The 23,753-nt window shown below is 38.3% G+C and overlaps 1 protein-coding gene across 4 annotated transcripts in view; it reads right to left on the reverse strand.

Annotated features, from left to right (window-relative positions):
- LOC120424407 (signal peptide peptidase-like 3) overlaps positions 1-23,753 on the reverse strand; it is a 92,464-nt gene that overhangs the window by 56,431 nt on the left and 12,280 nt on the right. For 2 of the 4 annotated variants that reach the window (XM_039588509.2, XM_039588511.2), the window contains exon 2: positions 19,583-20,123. The gene's annotated coding sequence lies outside the window, so the exon portion shown is untranslated. Of the gene's footprint in view, positions 1-19,582; positions 20,140-23,753 lie in introns of those variants that run through there. The other 2 variants (XM_039588510.2, XM_052710910.1) reach the window with 2 other exon arrangements.

The following is a 23,753-nucleotide window of genomic DNA, read 5'->3' on the forward strand; positions in this document are numbered from 1 at the left end:
TTATAGCCATTTTTAGGTAACTTTTTTGAAAATAGTCGCAGTTTTTCATTTTTTAAAAATAGTGCCCATGTTTGCCCACTTTTGAAAAAAATATTTTTGAAAAGCTGAGAAAATTCTCTATATTTTGCTTTTTCGGACTTTGTTGATACGACCCTTAGTTGCTGAGATATTGCCATGCAAAGGTTAAAAAACAGGAAAATTTATGTTTTCTAAGTCTCACCCAAACAACCCACAATTTTCTAATGTCGATATCTCAGCAACTATAGGTCCGATTTACAATGTAAAAATATGAAACATTCGTGAAATTTTCCGAACTTTTCGAAAAAAGTATTTTCAAAAATTTAAAATCAAGACTAACATTTCAAACGGGCCAAACATTCAATATTACGCCCATTAGAAATGTTAGTCTTGATTTTAAATTTTTGAAAATACTTTTTTCGAAAAGTTCGGAAAATTTCACGAATGTTTCATATTTTGACATTGTAAATCGGACCTATAGTTGCTGAGATATCGACATTAGAAAATTGTGGGTTGTTTGGGTGAGACTTAGAAAACATCAATTTTCCTGTTTTTTAACCTTTGCATGGCAATATCTCACCAACGAAGGGTTGTATCAACAAAGTCCGAAAAAGCAAAATATAGAGTATTTTCTCAGCTTTTCAAAAATATTTTTTTTCTAAAGTGTGCAAACATGTGCACTCATTTAAAAAAAATGAAAAACTGCGACTATTTTCAAAAAAGTCACCTAAATATGGATTTAACTTGAAAACAGTGCACTTTATCAAAATTTCACTGAGGTACTTTTTGATTGCAAATTTGATTTTACATCAAAAAATGAAGTTGAAAAATTTTTGCGACCGATATTTCGATTTTTTGAAAAAATCTGTATTGATTCAAAAAATCATAACTCGGTCAAAGATTTTTTGCCCATTCTGGAAATTTCTGAAAAGATGGCATTTTATGTCCTCTAAAACATATAAAAAAAAATAGTGTTTTTTTGCAAATCAATTATTAGTGACAAAAAGTTAAATTAAAAATCACCAATTTTTTTACCGTGTATCATTTTTTTTCAGTTTAGTCCATATCCATACCTACAACTTTGTCGAAGACACCAACTCGATCAAAAAATTCCTTCAAAAGATACAGATTTTTGAATTTTTACATATCATTTTTGTATGGATAGCTGCCAAATTTGTATGGAAAATTATATGGACAAACCAATGATGCAAAATGGCTTCTTTGGGCATACCGAAGGCACCAAAAAAGTTTCAGCCGGATTAAAAAATACAAAAATTAAAATTAAAGAAAAAAGACCGATTCCGTAGAGAACTGCTCAACAGCAAGCTGAGAAAAACGCGTGTCAAAGTTGTCCCGCCCATAAGGCTACGTGTTAGAATTTCACGAAAAAGTGGATTTTCTCCGGATTTCTAGAACAAAGTACTACATTTCATTGGTTTTTCTGATAGTTTACATGATTTTGAACCAAACTGCTTTATTGCCTCTAAATTGACGAAATTACATATGGGACGGACTAGCTTCGAGCGGCAGTTTAGGGGATGAATAAAAAAATATATCGATAGTTCCCGTAGTTTTAAAGATACTAAAACTACTGTAACACAAATCTTGGTGCAAAATTTATGGTTGATGTGCACCGTTAAAAAAAATAATTAATATTTTTCCCCGAGTTACTCGGGTTATTCAAGCACTCCCTACAGTTAAGATCCGCGTACCTACCACCGCAACAAGCAAGAGGTATTGCCTTTTGACCCCGGATCAAACCTGCATAAATTCAGGTAGCATGGTAGACTACTTTGCTAATATGTTGGGATGCCCTTGGTCGTCCAAGGACTTTCTGGAGATAGCGTCTGCATGTCTACCACCGTAACAAAAAAGAGGTCGGCTTGTTTTCACCCCTGATCTTGGCAGTTAAGCTTCAAGAATACTTTTCTGATATGTTGGGATCTTCTGGGTCATCCAAGAACTCCTTTAAGTGCGAGTCCACGAACAAGGCATACCCCGTTGTTGGACCTCATCAATCTGCCTTAAATTTTCAGGGGCTGTTTGTACTTATAAAATAAGCATCTTTAGGTCAACGGGAAGGGGGGCAAATTGGGACACGAACTTTGAAGGCTCAAAAACATCAAAAATCTTAAAAGGCTGTAGCTTAGAAAAAATGCAATTAGTTAAAAAAATCTTCGATTTACATTTATTGAAAATCAAGTTCGTTTCCAAGGATACTAGATGTCACCAGAAAAAGCAGCCTCTAATTTTTCTAAAGAGTTAAAATGGATGAAAATAAACATTTTTATGCATGTTTCTATTGTGAAATTGATTCAGGAACACGAATTTGATAAAATTATCACCAGAAAATAAGATTTAAGGGGTAAAAAAAAGATCTAGGGGTCCACCGAGCAAAAATTCAATTCAATTCAATTCGGTTTTATTGGTGAATAATCAAGATACAATAAGTGCTTTTGAGGTACACAACAGAGTTTTGGAGTTCCTTTCAGCTGTGTGTTACATCATAATCTATTTTGGAACAATTATTGCTTGTAAATAAAGGTGTCACCAAGAGTAAGAAAAAAAAAACTTACTAAGATTTCAAGGGAAAGGGGATAGAAATAGAGAAAGCTTAGATCTAGATCACAGATTTTTATCCTTTATAGATGTGCTTGATCATCAGCTCCCCAAGGGCCAGGAATTGATCCGCTTTATTACGGCAGGTCCGAAACCGCGTCATCATCTCCCCTGCGAGAGCAAGGAACTCTGGCAGGGTAAAGAGATCTTCCCCGGTAACATCTTGCTGGGCCGCATTGCCGCTACCAAGCTGGCGAACGATCGCCCCACCCAGGAGGGAACGCTGAGTTGTCCGCTGGAACCGTACGATGACCAGCTGCTGGCACGGTTACGCGCGTGCTTCGCTGAGGAGGGTGGGACGCTGTCTCTTTCTTCTTCCTCTTTTCCTGCTCCTCGAGGTAGTTTTTCTGTGCGCTGCATCCACGGTAGTTGCTGGTATGGTTACCTCCACAGTTGGCGCACTTGATGCGCGCCTTCGTTTGCTCTGCCTTGTCCCCCAAGGTCGCTTTGCACGGCAGTGCACACGCCTCAGAGAGGTGTGATTCACCGCACTTCACACAGCGGGGCGGGAGGTTGCAGTTCCGCGAGCCGTGGCCGAATTTCTGGCAACGGTGGCATCGTGCTGCGTCCGACGGGTTCTTTGAGTAGAACCGCCAGTTTACCCAAAACCCGTCCAACGCCTTAGTTCGCCGCAGGTCTTGAATTTTGACGGTGCCGCGGTCGAAGTACAACAGGTACAAAGTCTGCGTACCTGTGACTGTTGTCTTCCGCGAGAGGACTTTTATGTCACGCGGTGTTATTACAGCACCCGAGAGGTCCTTCTTGAGGTCGGAAAACGGGCGGTATTGGTACCCCTGCAAGACGACCTTAACGGCAGTCTTCTGCACGGGGTCGAATGTGTAAAACTTGAAGTTTTGACGCTTCAATTTCTCCACAACCAGGTCGAAGTTCTTTTCGTCAAATGTATAAACTTGCACTGACGACTTACCGATTTTCAAACAATATCCGAGGCCTTCCAACAAACTCGTCAACATCGTCCGCCAATGTGTCCAAAACAAAAAATGGAGGTGGTCTACGTTCCTTTGGAGGATTGTTCTTTTTTGACGTCGACACTTTCTTCCGTGCACGACCATCGTCGTCGTCGTCGTCGGTAGTGCTGTTACCGTTGGTGTTGTTATTTTCTTCTTCGTCGCTCAGCATCTGGAACTCGTTCCTGATGGGGATGTTGGCGGATGTTGATGTGCCACTGGTCGTGGCACCGGAAGTACCGGAACGGGTTCGCTCTGGTGATCTCGGAACGTATCCGGAATGTAGATACTTTTTGTCGATTCCATCTGCGCTCACGCTCCCCTGCGCGATGGCGGCCGACACGGCGTTGGTTTGTTTACCTTTTTACATACGGCCGGTAGACGAACTTCGCGGGTTTTTCGAGGCCGCACTCGAACTGCCACGGCCACGGCCGTGAACCTACTTGACCGAAATATCAATCTAATATACGCGTTTCTCCTTACAACATTTCATCGGTCTGATGGCCGAGTGGTCTAAGGCGCCAGCCCTTACTGTTGGTGCTGGGTTTGAATCCCGTCGGATGCAACTTTTTTTGTGTTTGCAAAAAATGTACATGCAGTGTGTAATATTAAGTGTTTATTTTGACCAAGGTGATGTGCATGCTTTTGCATGCGATTTTACCATCGTATTTTTTGCTGTGTACATACTCATATCACTAAACATTTCCCGCCTAATAGGTAAACCCAAATCACTGGCCTGAATTATAAATTGTCCTAAAATTAAATAAAAATCGTCATTTCACTGCACCCATAATATGAGCAATTCATCCGCAATCACGACCCACGTCGTGACGAATTCGCAAGTCACAGTCTCCACCACCAAAACGTATCGCTGATCGTTTTTGCCACGGTTGACCAGAGCCTCAGCACACACGCAAGTCATCATCCGTGACCTGGCAGCATTTCACTTTCGGTTGATAAGTCTCGCTTCACGTCCCGTAGACGACTCCCGAGGCGACCTTCAATTTATGTTTATTAGACATGGTCCCCCCCCCCCCGCCGTCGAAAAAAAAAATTCACACCGTCAACTCTCGACCCAGATCTCAGAGAAGAGGTTCGTCTGATCGCTGTCCAAGTTTCGGTTTTGATCGTGTGAAGCGCTATGAGCGAATTTCGACACCCGCCCAAAAGCTTCGAGGTCTCTGATCGATCTTCGCGTTTTGGTTTAAGATTTTTTTGGTTCGTTTGGGTTGAGAGGCCACTTTGTTAAGGTTCGCCCGCGCTGTGTTGTGGTTCATTTATTTAATTTGGGCAATTAACCATAAGCGGTACACAGAGTGACGGTATGGAGTACTTGTCCTTTGACGGTACACTAATGATGGTTTAGTCATAGACAAGCAGATGACGTAAAGCGTCAAACGTTTGCCGCATGCCTGGAACAATGATTACGTTGCACAATGACTCATGGCAATATTTCTGTTCTAATATGTTATGCTTAATTTAATCTAAACATCTTCTTCAAGTTTTATTTTCTATTCAAGAATGTTTAAACACGTGTTCTTATTTTCTGCAAAAAACCCTAAATTTATCAAAAGTAATGTAACATAATGTTTCTATCCAGATCTTAGTAAAATTGATGAAAATGATGTTCAGAGTTTTGAAGAAATTTTGAAGTCTTGGTCACCCTATATTAACCTTCCTATGGTATTGGGGTCCTTTTCGACCTTTTTGAAAATTAAATTTGCCATAACTTTTGCTATATACATGCTAGAGCCTTGAATTTTTTTGACATTCAATTTATAGTATAAATACACATTTCACAAAACAAATTAAACTCGGACGACCCCTAGGGGAGCGTCCATAACAAAAGTTACTTTAAAGCTATTGGGGTCCTTTTCGATCCAAAACTTAAAAAAAATCCTGTTTTTGACCAATTTCGGCTCTTTTGAAAGCTTAAAACATTCCCTTTCCGAACCGACCTGGAAAACCGGATTTGAACACTGTGGCCACCGGGAATCGGCTACAACCAAAAAAAGACCTTTTTTAGACCCCAAATTTGCCGACCTGTATCTCCGGCAAATTTCAACCAATCAGAATGCTCCGGGTTGCATTCGACAGGTATTTACCTTTACTTTGACCACAAATATTAATATCAGGGCCAGGTGACCTACCGGTTCCGGAAATCCGGAACATCCGAAAAGTTCATGTTTTACTGTAGAAAACCCATCATGTTGCATATCAAACTTCATGAAATTGAAAGATATGTCAATCTTCGGTAATGCCGTTATTCGCTGAGCTATCCTGACCAGTCTGGAACTGGTTACCGGTGACCCCTTTGGGACACTTCCGGAATATGATAGAAACCCTATCATCCGACATATCAAACTTCATGGAATTGAAAGATATGTCAATCTACGGCATGCCAATGTTCGCTGACCCACCCTGGCCATTCTGGAACCGGTTACTGGTGGCCCCTTAGAGACACTTCCGGAATATGAGATAAACCCTATTATCCGACATATCAAATTTTATGAAGTTGAAAGATATGTCAATCTACGGTCATGCCGTTGTTCGCTCACGCATTCTGGCCAATTAGGAATCGATTACCGGTGGCCACTTGGGGACACATTCCGAATATGAGATAAAACCAATCATCCGACATATCAAACTTCATGAAATTGAAAGATATTGCAATCTACGGAATGCCAATGTTCGCTGAACCATCCTGGCCATTCTGGAACTGTTTACCGGTGGTCCCTTGGGGACACTTCCGGAATATGAGATAAACCCTATCATCCGATGTATCAAACTTCATGGAATTGAAAGATATGTCAATCTACGGTCATGTCAATGTTCGCTGACTCATCCTGGTCATTCTGGAACCGGTGGCCCCTTGGGTACACTCCCGGAATATGAGAGAAACCCTATGATCCGACATATAAAACTTCATGGAATTGAAACATATGTCAATCTATGGTAATGCTGTTGTTCGCTGATCCATTCTTGCCAAACTGGAACCGGTTACCGGTGGCCCCTTGGGGACACTTCCGGAATATGAGATAGACCCTATCACCCGACAGGAGTGTTCCCAATGGGCCACCGGGAACCAGTTCCAGAATGGATCAGCGAACAACGGCATGGTCGTATATTGATATATCTTTCAATTTCATGAAGTTTGATATGTCGGATGATAGAGTTTATCTTATATTCCGGAAGTGTCCCCAAGGGGCCACCGGTAACCGGTTCCAGATTGGCCAGAATGGATCAGCGAATAACGGTATTACCGAAGATGGACACATCTTTCAATTTCATGATATGCAACATGATGGGTTTTCAACAAAAAAATCAAGTTGGCCGTTCATCGGGTACCCGGCAACCGGTTCCAGGTTACCCGGAAGTGGCCACTAACACTCCAGAGTGGTTCTGGCAATCGTATATTGTGTTTTTAAAAAGTTTTATGGATCAATTTCAACTATCATGAGAGTATTGGTATCACATATACGTGAAAAACAGTAAAATATGAACTTTTCGGATGATCCGGATTTCCGGAACCGGTAGGTCAACTGGTCCTGATATTAATATTTGTGGTCAAAGTACAAGTTAAAAACCTGTCGAATGCATCCCGGAGCATCCTGATTGGTTGAAATTCACCGGAGATACAGTTCGTCAAAGTTGGGGCCCCAAACAGGTCTTTTTTCGGTTGTAGCCGATTCCCGGCGGCCACAGTGACCAACTCCGGTTTTCCAGATCGGTTTCGGAAAGGGGATGTTTTAAGCTTTCATTTGTGATCAAAAGAACCGGAATCGGTCAAAAACTGGATTTTTGACGGTTTTTAAAAGTTTGGGGTCAAAAAGGATCCCAATACCTTGTGTGTGTTTTTTTTTAATACCAAGGAAAGGTTAACCAAGCAAAACTTTAATTCTAACACTAACGATTTTTCCCTACATCTTTCCAACATTTTCGTATTCTTGGCATGTTCTCAACTTTTCCCGATCAAGATAATGATCACAAATCATCAAATCCGTGCTGCGTGGGAAATTGATGTATATATAGATATAAAAAGTGAAAAATTTCACATTTCTTTATGGCTTTATAATTTATCTGTGACCGCACAACAAAACGTCAACCAAACCTTGGTGGTCATATTTTGATTACTTTTTTGTTTGTGTCAACTACGCTGGGGTTTCACCTTAATCGCCGACAACTTTTCGGACATTGCCCACTGGGGGGAGCTCTAATGACTCGCACGAAACACTCCACTCAAGAATGTGTCGAATCAAGATTATGTTAATTAACATAAATGCTGTTCTTGCCCTCTCTCGCTCTATTACATATACCACCCAAAACTATGTTTAATGCCGCGCTGACTCATCACTCCACCACGCCGGAGTTTGATTATGATGATGACGGCCCACGGTTCTGCACACATTTCTTCACCATATTTTCCTGCAGACCATCTGCGTCTGTGTGTGGTGCGGCGTTGAGGGCTAAGAATCGATTCAGCTGGGTTTTTGGGAAAGGTAAATATTTCCACAGCTGATGGATCGCTGGCATTCACTTCCTAGAGCGTTCTCTGGAAAACGTCGTATTTATAACTTTTGACTTTTCTTTCAAATGAGTTTTACTCAATAAAAAAAATTGAACAGTTTTGTATTTCATGTTTCTTTTTTTTCATTTTTTGAATGAAATTACACCCAAAATAACTCCAAACATAGTGGCATTGTTCGCAGAGACCTACTCTTACGCCACAATCCAGCAGAACCACAACAACCGGCCAACCGTCGACCAGCAAATTATCCGCTGGAGGCGCATGTGGCACATATGCTGCACGGTTTGATACGACGACGACGTTCGTGGATTCATTGATGGTGCAAGTCGCGCGGCGAGCGGCCCAGAAGAAATCGAGTGAAACACTTTCTTCGACCGAGACCATGTTTTTTTTTTCTTTCTTCCGTTTTCCATTTCCTCATTGGACTGCGCGTAAAACCTGCGAAGAAACTCGCGCGGATAGCCCGACATCTGAGATGGAATCATATGAATTTAGCAGCTAGTTTATTCGAAAATTCAAAAGAAATGGAAATGGCACAAAAAATCAAAGTATTATAAATGATATGTTTTCCGAAAGAAATTAAAAGCGCAATTTTCAACGAAAGAATATTTTTACTCACAAACGCAGCATGCGCCAGTGGCCACAAACCGCGCGGTTTTGATTTTCTAGCTTCGGTACGACCCCGAACCCATTTGTGTGTTGATATTTTGGTTTATCTTACCAGCGCACCAAGCCACGCGTCGGTTCGTCGGTTCGGTTTCGTGTTTGGCACTCACCCGTGGCATGAACCCAGCGTATGATCCAAGGTGGTTCACTGAACAAATGACCGCCACTTAGTCACCGAATCATGGTGGCCCATACGGCAAAGGCACGGTTAAATATGTCGATGGTCTTGGGTTCGAGTCTCGATACCGGTACTTTTTTTTGTTGATAGATGAACTTTTTTGGAAAATGAACCCAGGGGCAAAGTACTCTCGGTAATTTCGGGATTTATCCTCTCCGTCCACACACAGTACCATTTTACTATCGAACCGTGCTCTTTATCCTCTAGTATGCCGATGCCATTTATGGGTGTATGTCATACAAGTTTTTTGCGTTGAACAGTTATGCACAAATGGACAGGGCGAATGAAACCGAACAGCTACGATATCTAACAAGCTGTAGGAAACCCCGAGCATGGGTAAATAACAAGGGAAATTCGTAATAATACCTTTCTCTGGTATCTATACCAAATTTTGGTATTCCTGGACCCTTTAAAATTTGTCTTAAGGATTATGCAAGAGCAAAATATGGTATCATATCAATTTAAGGTATTGTTTCAATATTGCAAAATTGCAGCATTTGTCAATGGTCGAACACCACATTTTGGTATTCATTTGGTATTACAGTATTTTATCAAATTCCTCTGAAACTATGGGAAAATTTTGACCAATTTTGACAAAATAAATAATTTTGCGCTAAAATGATGTCTCAAAGCGAATGCTTTCATTGAAAACCGGAAATTTCAAACTTGATTTTAAACATTTTTGATGTACCCCTACAGAAATGACTTGAAATTGTGGAAAATTTTCTAAGTCAGGATGGCACATTTTGGTATTATTTTGGAATAAAAGTGTTTTATCAAATTCCTCTGAAACTATGGGAAAATTTTGACCAATTTTGACAAAATAATTAATTTTGCGCTAAAATGATGTATCAAGGCAAATGCTTAAATTGAAAACCGGAAATTTCAAACTTGATTTTAGACATTTTTGATTTACCCTCTAAAGAAATTACTTGAAACTGTGGGAAATTTTCTATGTCAGGATGCCACATTTTGGTATTATTTTGGTATTGAAAGGTTTCATAAATTTTCTCTGAAACTATGGAATTTTTTTAAAATTTTTGACGAGATAATTAATTTTGCGCTAAAAGGACTTGAAACCCAAAAATGTTAAAGCTGATTTAATTTTTTTTTGTGATATACACACTAATTTTTTTTTTCAAACACTTTGAAATTTCTCTAAGTCGGGATAACCAAATACTTTTAAAAACGAGTGAATCAACAGATTATTGAATTTTGGTGAATTTCAATCCAGTTTCATTTTAATAATACTTATTTTTCAATCTTGTTATTTTTCAGAAGCTTCAAGAACTTCAAGCACAGGCCGTTCATCAATGACAAATGCATTCAATGTGGTGAAGAATATCACTAAGAACAACATGGAATCATCAGGCGAGTAGATTTGGCTGTTGCATATTGTTCATTTCCGTTTTTTTCACTAACTGCAACTGCTGCACTAAAAATGGTATGAAAATACCAAATTTTGGTATTACTTGTGCAAATACCAGCGACCAAAATGTGCTCTTGGTTGCCCAGTAATAGATGGTAAAATACCATGAAATCATACCAAAATCATGTTTGTGGAAGACCACAGGAATACCAAAATATGACTTTCCAAGGGCGCGGGAATACCTAAAATTAAAACTATGGCAATACCAAGTTTTGGTATTCAAGCAATGTTCAAAAATCCAGAAGACCTCAAGTTGGTATTGAAATGATTTTATTTTGTGGTATTATTTTACCTTTGGAATAACATGGTTTGGTATTGTTGTGCCCTTCCACATACAAGATTTTGGTATGATTTCATGGTATTTTACCATCTATTACTGGGCAACCAAGAGCACATTTTGGTCGCTGTTATTTGCCCAAGTAATACCAAAATTTGGTATTCCCGTGTTATTTACCCCTGCTCGGGACATCGGTAGACAAGCTACTACAAAACGAGTATATCTCGAGCCACAAACTATATGCGCCAGCATTCTCACGCCAGTATTCGAAGCTCAAATTGACGACTTGGCGACGAAGCGTCGGAAATCGATGCAGTGTGATTTTTTGACGATTCTTCCGATGAAAATTCATGCTAAATCGTAATATTTACGAAGATGGAAATACGTCTAGCCATAAAGTAAAACCTATACGCTATACCTTTCTTTAGTAAGAAAGGCAAAAAGTTAATCGTTCTAAAAATTATTCGATATTTCAATAATAATAATAATTTCGAAGAGGTCAATCAAAGATGTCTTCTATTCAACCATATTAATCCACATTCTGTAACCACCCTCTGTTCGGGTCGTTTCGCACGCTGAATTTTCAAACTTCATAGAAGCTGAGGTACCTACAACCCAGTAATCAGCATGCTCAGTCCGCGGTGTGCCAACATGTGTGTGTGTGTGTGAGTGTGTGGCAAAAGGAAACTCCAGCCAACAAGCAGAAAACAACATTTTCAAAAACTCTTCCTCCGCCGTCGCATCGCAGAGTCTCGACGACCAACCGACCTACAGACAGACAGTCGGTCGTTTGATTTCCTTCAATTGTGTGTTGGTTTTGGTTGCCGCTTTTAAACAACAACGGTTTGTGCAAGCCACCAATAAAAAAAAAAGTCAAAACAATGCCACTCATTCGAACGGTGTGCGGAGTTTACTGATTCGTTTCATTGTATGGCTCTATTGTTTGCAGCTGACTGCCACCACTAAATTAGTCAAATTAGTCGAAATGTTCACACGTGTAAGTTCGGAACACGGATTGACCCACAAGAAGCAGCTGTTGGATGTGTCGCCATATTGGGAAACAATAGAGTCGTGAAGTTTTGATTTTTTTAGGAAAAATGTTGTTGATTTCCGGGGACGAAGTTAAAATTCAGCAAAACTTATCAGATTATTTGATTAGATTAGAATATAATGAAAAATGGTTAGTAAACAATCAAGAAAATTGGAAAACCATTAAGAAGGTAATGGACGACAAAATGATCATAATATGTTTTCATATTAAATATGAAAACCACTCTCAAATGTCGATGCTCTAATGCAGTGTAGCGTCACAAGCTGGACCCCATTATGTCATTGATCGCAACGCTTGCGCGTATCCTAGACCTTTTACCATCTCAAAAGACGTCCAATTTCTAGCGAAACATAGTTGGCGATACCGGGGAGAATTTCCCTTTCCCCTATAAAAAGTGGAATGTCAAAAATTTCTAATATTTTTAGGATGGAGGATTTTCTGTTATTTTTAACAATTTTTGAACAGCAATATCGGAGATATTATTTGACAAAATAAACATTTTTAAAGGTTTTTGAAATTTTTAAATTAAAAAAAATCAAGAGTTTCACAATTGTGGGAGACACAATAAAATCCCACAATTATGGAACAGGCAATTTGAAAGCAATGCATTGCTTTGCTGCTGCAATGTTTTGCTGCTCTGGATAAAATAGTCTTGAAAAGCAGTTTCTGTTTAAAAAGTTCTACTTTCTAGCAAGAGAATGTCCTAATAAAGGTGAACAATTCTCTGAATTTCGCCCATTCGTTTTTTTCTATATTTTTCAATCCGGCTGAAACATTGTTGGTGCCTTCGCTATGTTCAAAGAATCCATTTTGCATCATAAGTTTGTCCATATACTTTTCCATACAAATTTGGCGGCTGTCCATTAGGGTGGGTACGTTTTTCAAAAAGTTCTCGGATCAAGTTTTAGTATGGTTCCCCTTGTAGGGCATGCCCATAAGGACTTTCATGCCAAATATCAGCTCATTTGGTTGTAAACTGGCTGCGCGCATCAGGGTTAAAGTTTACATGGGAATTACTATGGGAAATTGGAACTTTTTGTTCAAACGCTCCTACAGGTCTAAAACAGATTTGCTAAGCAAAGATTCTGATTTCGACTAAATAATATCAGGATTTCTCGAAATGATCATTTTCTAGTTAAAAGAAGGTTTGCAATTGAATATTCCAGCCGTTTCTCACCCACGTGGTACCTGCCTGACGTATGGCGTCGCGGTGTTCGTCGAGCTTTCATAGCATGCTAAGGAAAATTTGATGCTTTTTGAGGGAAAACCGTTGATTCCGGAGACATCGGATTGTTTGCCGATGCGCCAGGTCTAGGGACAACGAATCCATATGCTCTCTTCGGGAAAAGTGTTTTCCAGACCATTCCCCATAGGCCTGACCATACCAGAAGTTGGCGCGTGATTTTCCCAGACCTGTAGGAGTGTTTGAACAAAAAGTTCCAATTTCCCATAGTAATTCCCATGTAAACTTTAACCCTGATGCGCGCAGCCAGTTTACAACCAAATGAGCTGATATTTGGCATGAAAGTCCCTATGGGCATACCCTACAAGGGGAACCATACTAAAACTTGATCCGAGAACTTTTTGAAAAACGTACCCACCCTACTGTCCATACACAAATGATATATGAAAATTCCAAATTCTGTATCATTTGATCTAGTTGGTGTCTTTGGCGAAGTTGTAGATAAGGACTACACTGAAAAAAAATATACACGGTAAAAAATGTTTTGGCGATTTTTAATTTCACTTTTAGTTGTTAAAACTTGATTTGCAAAAAACACCTTTTTTTTGTTTTTTTTCAATATGTTAAGGGGATATCAAATGCCAACTTTTCAGACTTTTCTAAAATGTGCAAAAAATCTTTGGCCGACTTATTCAAAAAATCCAAACATGTTCAATGCACACATTTTTCAACTTCATTTTTCGATGTAAAATTGAATTTTCAATGAAAAAGTACTTTAGTGAAATTTTGATGTGTACCGTTTTCTAGTTATAGCCGATTTTATTATTTTTTTTAATTAGTGTCCATGTTTGCCCAATTTTGAAATGTTAGTCTTTAGATAAAAAAATTAAAATATTGTTTTCGGAAAGATTGGAAAATTTCACAAATGTTTCATAGTATAACATTGCAAATCGGACCATTAGTTGCTGAGGTATCGACGTAAGAAAATCGTGGATTGTTTGGGTGAGACTTGGAAAACAACAATTTTTCTGTTTTTTAAATCTTTGCATGACAATATCTCAGTAACTAACGATCGTATCAAAAAAATCTAAAAAGCAATCTATAGAGAATTTTCTCAGTTTTTCAAAAATATATTTTTTAAATGTGGGAAAACATGGTAACTATTAAAAAAAAAAATAACTGCGACGATTTTCAAAAAACGTTACCTAAAAATTACTAAAACTTGAAAACGGTGTACTTTGAAAATTTTACTAGAGAGCAACTCTCTACGAAATCAGCCGATTTCGACCATTTTTATTTTTTGTATTTTTTGATTTGACTTAAACTTTGTGGGGGCCTTCCCTATGACCAAATAAGCTATTTTGCGTCATTGGTTCACCCATACAAGTCTCCATACAATTTTGGCTGCTGTCCATACAAAAATGGTATGTAAATATTCAAACAGCTGTAACTTTTGAGTGAATTTTCTGATTAATTTGGTGTCTTCGGCAAAGAAGTAGGTATTGTTGAGGACTTTTGAGAAAAAAATAGGTACACGGAAAAAAATTGCAGATTTTTTTATCAACTTTTTTTTCACTTAAACTCAATTTCCCAAAATATGTATTTTTTGATTTTCGAGATTTTTTGATATGTTTTAGGGGACAAAAATCCGCAACTTTTGAGCCATAGAGAAACATGGTCAAAAAATCTGCCGCCGAGTTATGAATTTTTGAAAAAAAAACAGTGATTTTTGGAAAAAAATCGAAGTTTCATGCAAAAACAAGTTTGACATTATTTTTTTATTCAAAATCGAATTTGCAATCGAAAAGTACTTTACAGATTTTTTGATAGAGGGCTCCGTTTTCAAGATATAGCCACCGAATGTTTGATTTTAGCGAAATATTTGCAGTTTTTCAATTTTTAAAAATAGTGACCATAAGTGACCATTTCTAAAAATATTTTTTTTGAGGAGTTCAGAAAATTTGCTATTAAATTGTCTAAGAGACATTGAAGATTGGACCTCGGGTTGCTGAGATAGAACCGCTTTAAAAAAATGAAACACGAAAATTGAAGTTTTCTTAATCTCACCAAAACAACCCACCATTTTCTAATGACCATATCTCAGCAAATAATCTTTTCGAAAAAAATATATTGAAAATTTTTAAATCAAGACTAGCATTTTAAATGGGCGTAATATTCAATGTTTGGCCCTTTTAAAATGTAAGTCTTGATTTACACAGAATCCCTGAATAATATAAAATATGTGACAGTATTTCTGAAATGCAGGTTACAAAAATAGTGAAATATGTATAACTAATCCAAATATTAAAAATTGGATCCTGATCGCTAGAGTAGATAATCAGAACAATTTTTGTATTGACAAACATTTCTGGTCAATTGAAAAATCAAAATGGTGATGCACAACATTTACAGGTACCATTCATGCTTCTGTTCATTTAAAAACAACGTTACTTCTACAAAAGGATTGAATTATGACACATGGATGATGTAAATTGAATGAAATTGCCAATTTTACGACATGCACCGAGTGAAGTCACCTTAAATAACTATTGCCGCAGTTCATTCAAGTCATTAGTGCGGCGTGGCTAGGCGTTATTGTTCGTTTACACACCGCCTTTACAAAAGGTAACATTTACAAACTGTCTGGATCGGTTAGCTTGGAGGGGGAGAGCGGGTGCTTCAACCCACCGGAGACGGTGATGCCGTTTATGCCCGAGGGCACACACCAAAATCGACCCCGTCATCAGTCTCAGTCACCCACTTTTCCAACCTCCCAATCAGCCCCCTTTCCAGGTTGCGAGATTAACCCTCAACAAGCAAATTGAAAAAAAAATGCAACCAAAAAAGCCAAGCTAATCGACGAACAAAGTCACTAAGTTTGATCTTCAAATCAAGAAAAAAATAAATCTTCAAACAAATTGGGCCAGCAGAGGGTTAAACTGCAATTTGTCGCATTTGCTGTGTGCCATTCGAAAGTGAACTGCCCCTCGGCTTGGAGCAGTTACATAAAGTAAAAGGGTATCGGATTGGACCAGTTTTCAAGCTGGCTGGCTGGTTGCGCACGAGAGTAAGTTTGGCGCGGCCAAAAATGAGCAACACCGGCGACGACGACGACGACGGGACGGAATGACCGTTAAATAGCTTTGGCTTTGGTGGATTTTGCGGCGGGGGACGGAGTGGGAATAACAGGGTTAACCCTATACCCTCTATAGAGATGCTGGGCTTAATTAAAGGTGTGCCAAAAAATGAGGGGGCCAAAGAGCGAAAGTGTGCAACATTTAGCTGGATGGGGAACTTTTACACAGTGGGAGTAAAGGAAGGCTTTCGAGGTCAATGAGAATAACTTTAGTTTATTTTTTTATTGTTTCAAATTGATGTTTTTTGCCTTTTTCACTGAGAAAATGCCCTAAAACCACTAAACATGCAAATATTAATTGTGCCCCGTAGACCAACAAGTGTCTATGTGTTTATTGCTGTTTTTTTCTGAAATTTTGGAAAAGAGCAATTCCGGCTCAAATCGGGCATTTTTCTGGTACTTTTGTACCCGACCCTCTCCGATTTCAATGAAACTTTGTAGACATGTTATTTTAGGCCTATATAAGCGATTTTAGTGTACATGGAGCCAATTATACTCGAAAATAACATTTGAGAAGGGCGTAAGTTATTTGAATATTTTTGTATCTCGAAGCCGTTGTATCGTACCAAGAAGTGGTCAAAGACAAACTTGTAGGAAATTGAACGGGCTTTCTGCAAAAAATACACTGAAAGAAAAATACACGCCACTTCCATGAGATTTTTTGATTTTTAAGTTTAAAAGTTAAATTTGAGCGTGTTGTCACGATTTTTTTTCCTTCAAAATTTTTGATGAAATAGCCTAAGGTGTTACAAAAAGACTCACGAAAAATGCAGAATGGTATGTCTCTCCAAAAAATATGCAAAAATCATTTACTAAAACTGTTTTTTAAAGTGGTCAAAATTTTAAAAAACCGATAGTGAGAAAAGATTCCTCAGACAATTTTACATAAAAGTCTTTATAATGACCATTGTCTTATGTCCAATCCTTGTAAAGATGCAGCGGTTTTAATAATAAAAATGCTGAAAAAATAGGTTTTTTGGTGGTCTTTGGCAATTTTTATTTGATAGACTTGATTTTTCAGTCTCTATTTTTTCAACTTTTTTATTTTTAAACCCACTATATCTTCACAAGGATTGGACTTAGGACAATGGTCAATATGGAGACTTTATGTAAAATTGTCTGAGGAATCGATTCCCACTATTGGTTTTTATTTTTTTACGATTGGACCACTTAAAAAAAACAGTTTTAGTAAATGATTTTTGTATATTTTTAGGAGAGACATACCATATTAGAGTGTAACAAAATTGACTTTTTGGCGGGCATTCAGGGGTTTGTTCGGGTGGGCATACTGATCCCAAATCCCAAATATGAGCTTGATTGGACGTAACAATTTTAAATGGGATTTTACCCTCGGTACTCGGTACATGCCTTCAAAGTTTGGCATTTTTTCGAAAATCGGTCCCAGCAAAAAAGATATGCGTCGTACCTTGCGACGCCCGAGACGCCATTTGATTTTGCTGGGGCTGATTTTTCGAAAAAAAATGCCAAACTTTGAAGGCATGTACCGAGCTCCAGGGTGATGATATTTTTGGTAAACGCATTGGTGGCCAAAGTGCCTCATTTTTGAAAAAAGGTATTTTTACGGGTTGAATCCCATTTAAAATTGAAAGGCTCCTGTTACGTCCAATCATGCTCATATTTGGGATTTGGGCTCAGTATGCCCACCGGAACAAACCCCTGAATGCCCGCCAAAAAGTCATTTTTGTTACATCCTATTACCATATACTATCCTGCATTTTTCGTGAGTCTTTTTGTAACACCTTAGGCTATTTCCTCAAAAATTTTGAACAAAAGAAATCGTGACATCACCATCAAATTTAACTTTTATATTCAAAAATTGAAAAATTTAATAGAAGTGGTGTGTATTTTTATTCCAGTGTATTTTTTTTACCAGAAAGCCCGTCCACTTTCCTACAAGTTTGTCTTTGACCATTTCTTGGTACGACATAACGGCTTCGAGATACAGAAATTGTTAAATTACAAAATACAAAAATATGTAAATAACTTACGCCCTTCTCAAATGTTATTTTTGAGTACAATTGGCTCCACCTACACAAAAATGGCTTATATAAGCCTAGGATAACATGTCTTTAAAGTTTCATTGAAATCGGAGAGGGTCGGGTACAAAAGAACAAGAAAAATGCCCGATTTGAGCTGGAATTTCTCAAAAGGCAAACAAAAAGTTGTTTTGCTAAAAAACCTTTCATTTTTTTTATATATCTAGAGTTTGTTTTGAATAGGTCCTATAAATATTTGAAACACAATAGCTTATGGGTCCTTTAAAAAACTCTAGATATGCATAAGAAAAACCTTGAGAAAAACGAACTTAATCAACCTATGTGGTTGATGCCTTCCTCACTTTTTACCAACTATTGGTGATTCAATGGGTTTGGACACAAATTTCATCTAGTTTTTCTGAAAATCCGCCATAAAAAAGTACACAATATCACTTAAGTGTTCATAACTCGAAACAGGGTTGCCAGATCTTCAATGTTTTAGACTCGTTGGAAAGGTCTTTCAATTATCTAGACAACGGTGGATTCGGACATAGCTTTAATACATTTAAGTGAGTTCCGGCCTCAAAAAAGTACATAAATATCACTTAAGTGGGCATAACTCGAGACAGGGTTGCCAGATCTATGATGTTTTGGACTCGTTGGAAAGGATTTTGAGGATCTGTTAAGGTCAAAATGTGAGGCATTGAGAGCTGCACAAAACGGCGTTCTTAACTCATTTTGGCCCGAAATGAACGTGCGACAAGACAGCACGCCAACGACGATATGATAGATCCATCTCGCTTGCTTTTTTAAAAGGTCCTATGTTCATAAGAAACCCATGGTGCATTAAATGTTTGGATAAAGTGTTCTATGCATCTATATATAAATAAATCTAATTATTTCTGAAACTTCTAGGGAACTATTCTAGTGCTGATCAATAATGACCCCCTGCTCCACAAGCAAAAAACGGTTCTTTAGGTAATTTTAAGTATATGGGCCGATTTTGAATGAAATTGGATAAGATTAACCCGTTGATACCCGAGCCTGAACTTGATAAAAAAAAGATTTTTCATGCAAAAATGACTTTTTCAAACGCTAATAACTTTTTAGGATTGAGTTTTGAGCTTTGATATGTTGGATTTTTCATACATTTTTTCGATTTTTTCCATACAAACTTCACCTCCGAGTATCAATGGGTAAATGTTGGCCGATTTTGCTCATATTTGGCTCAGAGTCCTAAAATAGCTCAAGGAACAATATTCAGCTTGTGGAGCGAGGTTTTGAAAAAAGTCCCATTTTCTGGGCACTCTACTGAGGATGCATCAATTCCAATCAATTCAATTGTCATTCAAGTGTTGAATGAATATGAAAGTAAATAATCATTTTTTATTACTAGTAATCTGAGAAACAAGAGTTTCATGGAATTGACCATAAAAAGTTATTGGACTATACATTTTGCATGGTTCTTTTTCTCCAACTATTCAATGGGGGGATCAGCCCCATTGAAAGAGATCAATTAAAAGTGGACCTACCTTTTTTGGGCTGCTGTTACGAGATTACGCCTTCGGGCTTTCCTGCTGCATTAATCCAAACCCCTGCGGCAACGGATACCACCGAATCAGCGATATCGACCGTGGAAAGTCCCAAATCAAGACTATGTCGCGCCTCGGTTTCCGGGAACCATCAATTTCGGAACCCGCGATATTCACTCACACTCCCCGAGAAATCTGCCCGTCGAAATTCCACAACAATTCACCAATACCACACACACAGGTACGTTTTGCTTCACTTTTTTTTGCCAGCTCTTTCCTCAGAGGTAGTAGTAACTCTTCTTCACAACACTTTTTGATCAGGGGGGGAACCTCTCTTTTGATCCACTTTCAATTCGCAGCAGCTACACTACACAAACTTGGGCAAAAAAAGGTGAGAAAAAAAAAACCGAAGGCAAAAATAAGTGTGCGCGAGCCTATTCTTCGGCTGAGCTTCTTGTTCGCAGCCACTTCAGCAACCACTGCTTCGTTCAACTCCAATGTTCAGCGCGCTCTGGTAGTCGATGCTGTTGTTGTCTGCTGACTGCAGGAGTTGCCACATCCGACGACGACGACGATGGCCAATGGAAACGAGAAAAGAGAGACCAGCTGATTGAATAATATTATGCCGAAAAAAATGAGTTCAGTTTGAAAACTAGAAACTAGAACTAGAAGCAAATAAGGAGCTCGGACTAAGCCGCTGGAACTTGGGCAGAGTTAGGCCACTGTGTGACACTCTCGCCTCAACTGGGTTGATGGAACCATTTGAAGACCTACATTCATCATCATCACCATCATCTCTAGTCGGCTGGCTGATGTTGAGCAAACACAGCAGTAACCATTCCGCACGAAGAATACAACAATGTGGCTCACAACTTATGAATGAGGGTTGAGCTGGCCTACAGGTATAGAGGAGTTGTTGAAAAAAAAAAGCTTTTTTCGAGACTTCTTTATTTCTCTCTCAGCTCAGCTCAGCCCGAAACAATAGTGTAAGTTTTCGAAGCGTTCCCAACCGTGGACTTGGAACAAGACCAGTGAAACATGGAGCATATAGCACTGAAGCATATTGAAGAGTGTGGAAGGGTGGAAGAATATCCAAGTTAAAATGTAATCTCCTGAAATGTTTGAATATTCTTCAAACTGGACACTAAAACTAAAGAAAAACGATCATTCGGAAAACGATACATTATTTTTGTGTTCTGTTTCTGTTGCATCCAACAACAATATTTTCTAAAATTCTGCCATTTTTCGTTACTCAACTGTGAATAGTTTTGGATCATGTCATATTATGGAAAATATAATGTACTTTTCGATTCTGCAACAACCCTGAAGGGTAAATTTTTTTTATAGAACAAAATTTGCATTTTAAAATTTCGTGTTTTTTGAAACTTGGCAAGATTATAAAAAAAACATAAGGGGTTTGCTTGTAATCATCACGTGTTATCGCAATTTTACGAAAAAAAAAAGATTTGTTTCGTCGTTCGTAACTGTTGCGGGTGAGCTTCAACGAAGACTAACTCTGGAGATTTTTTTGACTCAAGGCGGTTTCAAAAACACCCAAAACTATTGGTTTATTGGACCTTTTCAAAAAAAGCTCCAAAACTTTTTCTAAACTTGTTTTCACTAAATCGCAAAGTAAACCCCTAATGTTTATGTAAATATTTTTTTTTTGCAATTCCGTCGTGAAACTAGGGGAAATTCTCGTATGTTTGGCAGGTTAAGCACTCGCTCCTAACTCCATCGAATTTGCTGATGTTCACTATTTAAACAACAAATTTTGCAAAACTTTTGATAGAAACTTGCTTGCTCACTTCATATTGAGCTATTTATCACTCGAGTTCAGTTGAAAACGCTTTTAATTAGCTTTAATTGAATGTCAAAGTTCTGACCTGCCAACATTAGAGGCACGCTGGAATTAGATGCTATTCCCCTACTTGCTTTTCCTGTCACTCTTGCACGACGAAATAGCCTACTTTTGTGTACCAAAAATAACTGAATCGAATTGCAACACTTTTCAAAATAAATGCTGAAAAGTTCTACTTTTCAGCACTCAAATGGGTGCTGAAAAGTTGAACTTCATAGCACTTTTTTGAAATAGCAATAGTTTTCAACATTTTGTTTTATTGAAAAGATTCATTGATTAAATATGGGTAATTCTCCGCCAACTCACACAGCAGTTGCCCCGACCCCTCTTTGATTTGCGTGAAACTTTGTCCTAAGGGGTAATTTTTGCCCCTGATCACGAATCCGAGGTCCGCTTTTCGATATCTCGTGACGGAGGGGTGGTACGACCCCTTTCATTTTTGAACATGCGAAAAAAGAGGTGTTTTCAATAATTTGCAGCCTGAAACGGTGATGAGATAGAAATTTGGTGTCAAAGGGACTTTTATGTAAAATTAGACGCCCGATTTGATGGCGTACTCAGAATTCCGAAAAAACGTATTTTTCATCGAAAAAAACACTAAAAAAGTTTTACAAATTCTCCCATTTTCCGTTACTCGACTGTAAAAATTTTTGGAACATGTCATTTTATGGGAAATTTAAGGCAGGCCAAGGGTGCATGATACTGATGATACTCGTCGGTTGACACACCTAGGCGAGGAACATCCCGGAAGGAGCCCAACTACATCCGTAGTGCTGTTTGGACAAAACAGCATGGCTCTGGTTCCTTGCAAGTGTCCTATTTTCTTACCTCCACGTTGGCTTGGTTTAGTCATCATGATGACAAGGTGTAACCTAGCTGGTGGCCTGTGGAAACGACTCGTAAACCTTTGACCAGCGAGGGTCAGAGTAGAGACGGCTAGAAGAAAGGGGCGCGTCAATGTGGGAAAGGGAAGTAATTTGTGATTGTAGACGGTATTGTTTTGATTCGCAGTATGTTGAGTCAACTGCTGTGGATGTACCTGAGCATCGCAGAACGGGGTTTCTCTTCTTTCCATTTCAGCTAACAGCTATCTTCTGTTTATTTTGTTTCACTGATTTTCTAAAACGGCTTCTGTTTACTATCCTCCATTTGATTTCGATTTTACTTATTTGATTCTCTTATTTCTCAACGCTTTTCCACTCTATTTTACCAATTGATGCTGCTGTAACAAACTGTCTGCTTTCCCTTAATTTGGCAGCGATGTCAATTTTGTTTATCATGTGCCTTTTCTTTATTTATCTATTTGAATAATTTCTCATCTTCCCTGTAAATTGCCCTCAATACAATCTAAGCTTGTTTGTTACCTCTATTTATTAACTATTGTTAATTTCTTTATCTACTTCATAAATTACTATCTTTCTTTTACTATTGATTCTTTACATAGTATATTTCCTTCACTGTCCATTGTTTTGAAACTTCACCTTTTTCTTAAGCAAGTGAGGTTCGAGCCCTTACTCAATTTATGGAATGATTAAAGGATTAACACAAATATTACTATTGTACTTTTGAAAAACTTTTCTAAAATGCTTAGGACCAAAATATTGTAACAAAACACCGCGACAAAAGAAATAGCAACAGATAAACACGACTCAACACTAGGAAAGATTTCAGGAGAAAACAATACACAGTAAATAACAACTAGTTTTTGAATTCAAACTAAAAATAAAACAGTTTTTGCTTTAATGAAAGTTGATAGGCACACTTTAAATGGTTAGGCGCTTATACTTACATCAAACCCTACGTAATGTACCACCCCCGGCCGAGTTAAAATGCGTAACCGGAAAAGAAGGTGTGCATGCCTGGCACGAACACTCAAAGCGTGTTCTAGCGTGCTGCTCGTACTGACTCAGAGCAAGGGTGAGATGTAGGTGTAAGGGCAGTGCGTGTTCGTCGGGAACCTAGTGCATAAGATCGGTCAAGGCCCGTTCTTACACTGAAAATTGCGAATTGCGAATGTCATTTTATGGGAAATTTAATGTACTTCTCGAATCTACATTGACCCAGAAGGGTCATTTTTTCATTTAGACCAAAAATTTTCATTTTAAAATTTCGTGTTTTTTCTAACTTTGCAGGGTTATTTTTTAGAGTGTAACAATATTCTACAAAAGTGTAGAGCAGGCAATTACAAAAAATTTGATATATAGACATATGGGATTTGCTTATAAACATCACGAGTTATCGCGATTTTACGAAAAAAAGTTTTGAAAAAGTTGGTCGTCATCGATCATGGCCGTTCTTGGTCACCCGCGA

The sequence above is a fragment of the Culex pipiens genome, chromosome 3 (genome assembly GCF_016801865.2).
Source record: "Culex pipiens pallens isolate TS chromosome 3, TS_CPP_V2, whole genome shotgun sequence".
NCBI classification, from domain to species: Eukaryota; Metazoa; Arthropoda; class Insecta; order Diptera; family Culicidae; genus Culex; species Culex pipiens.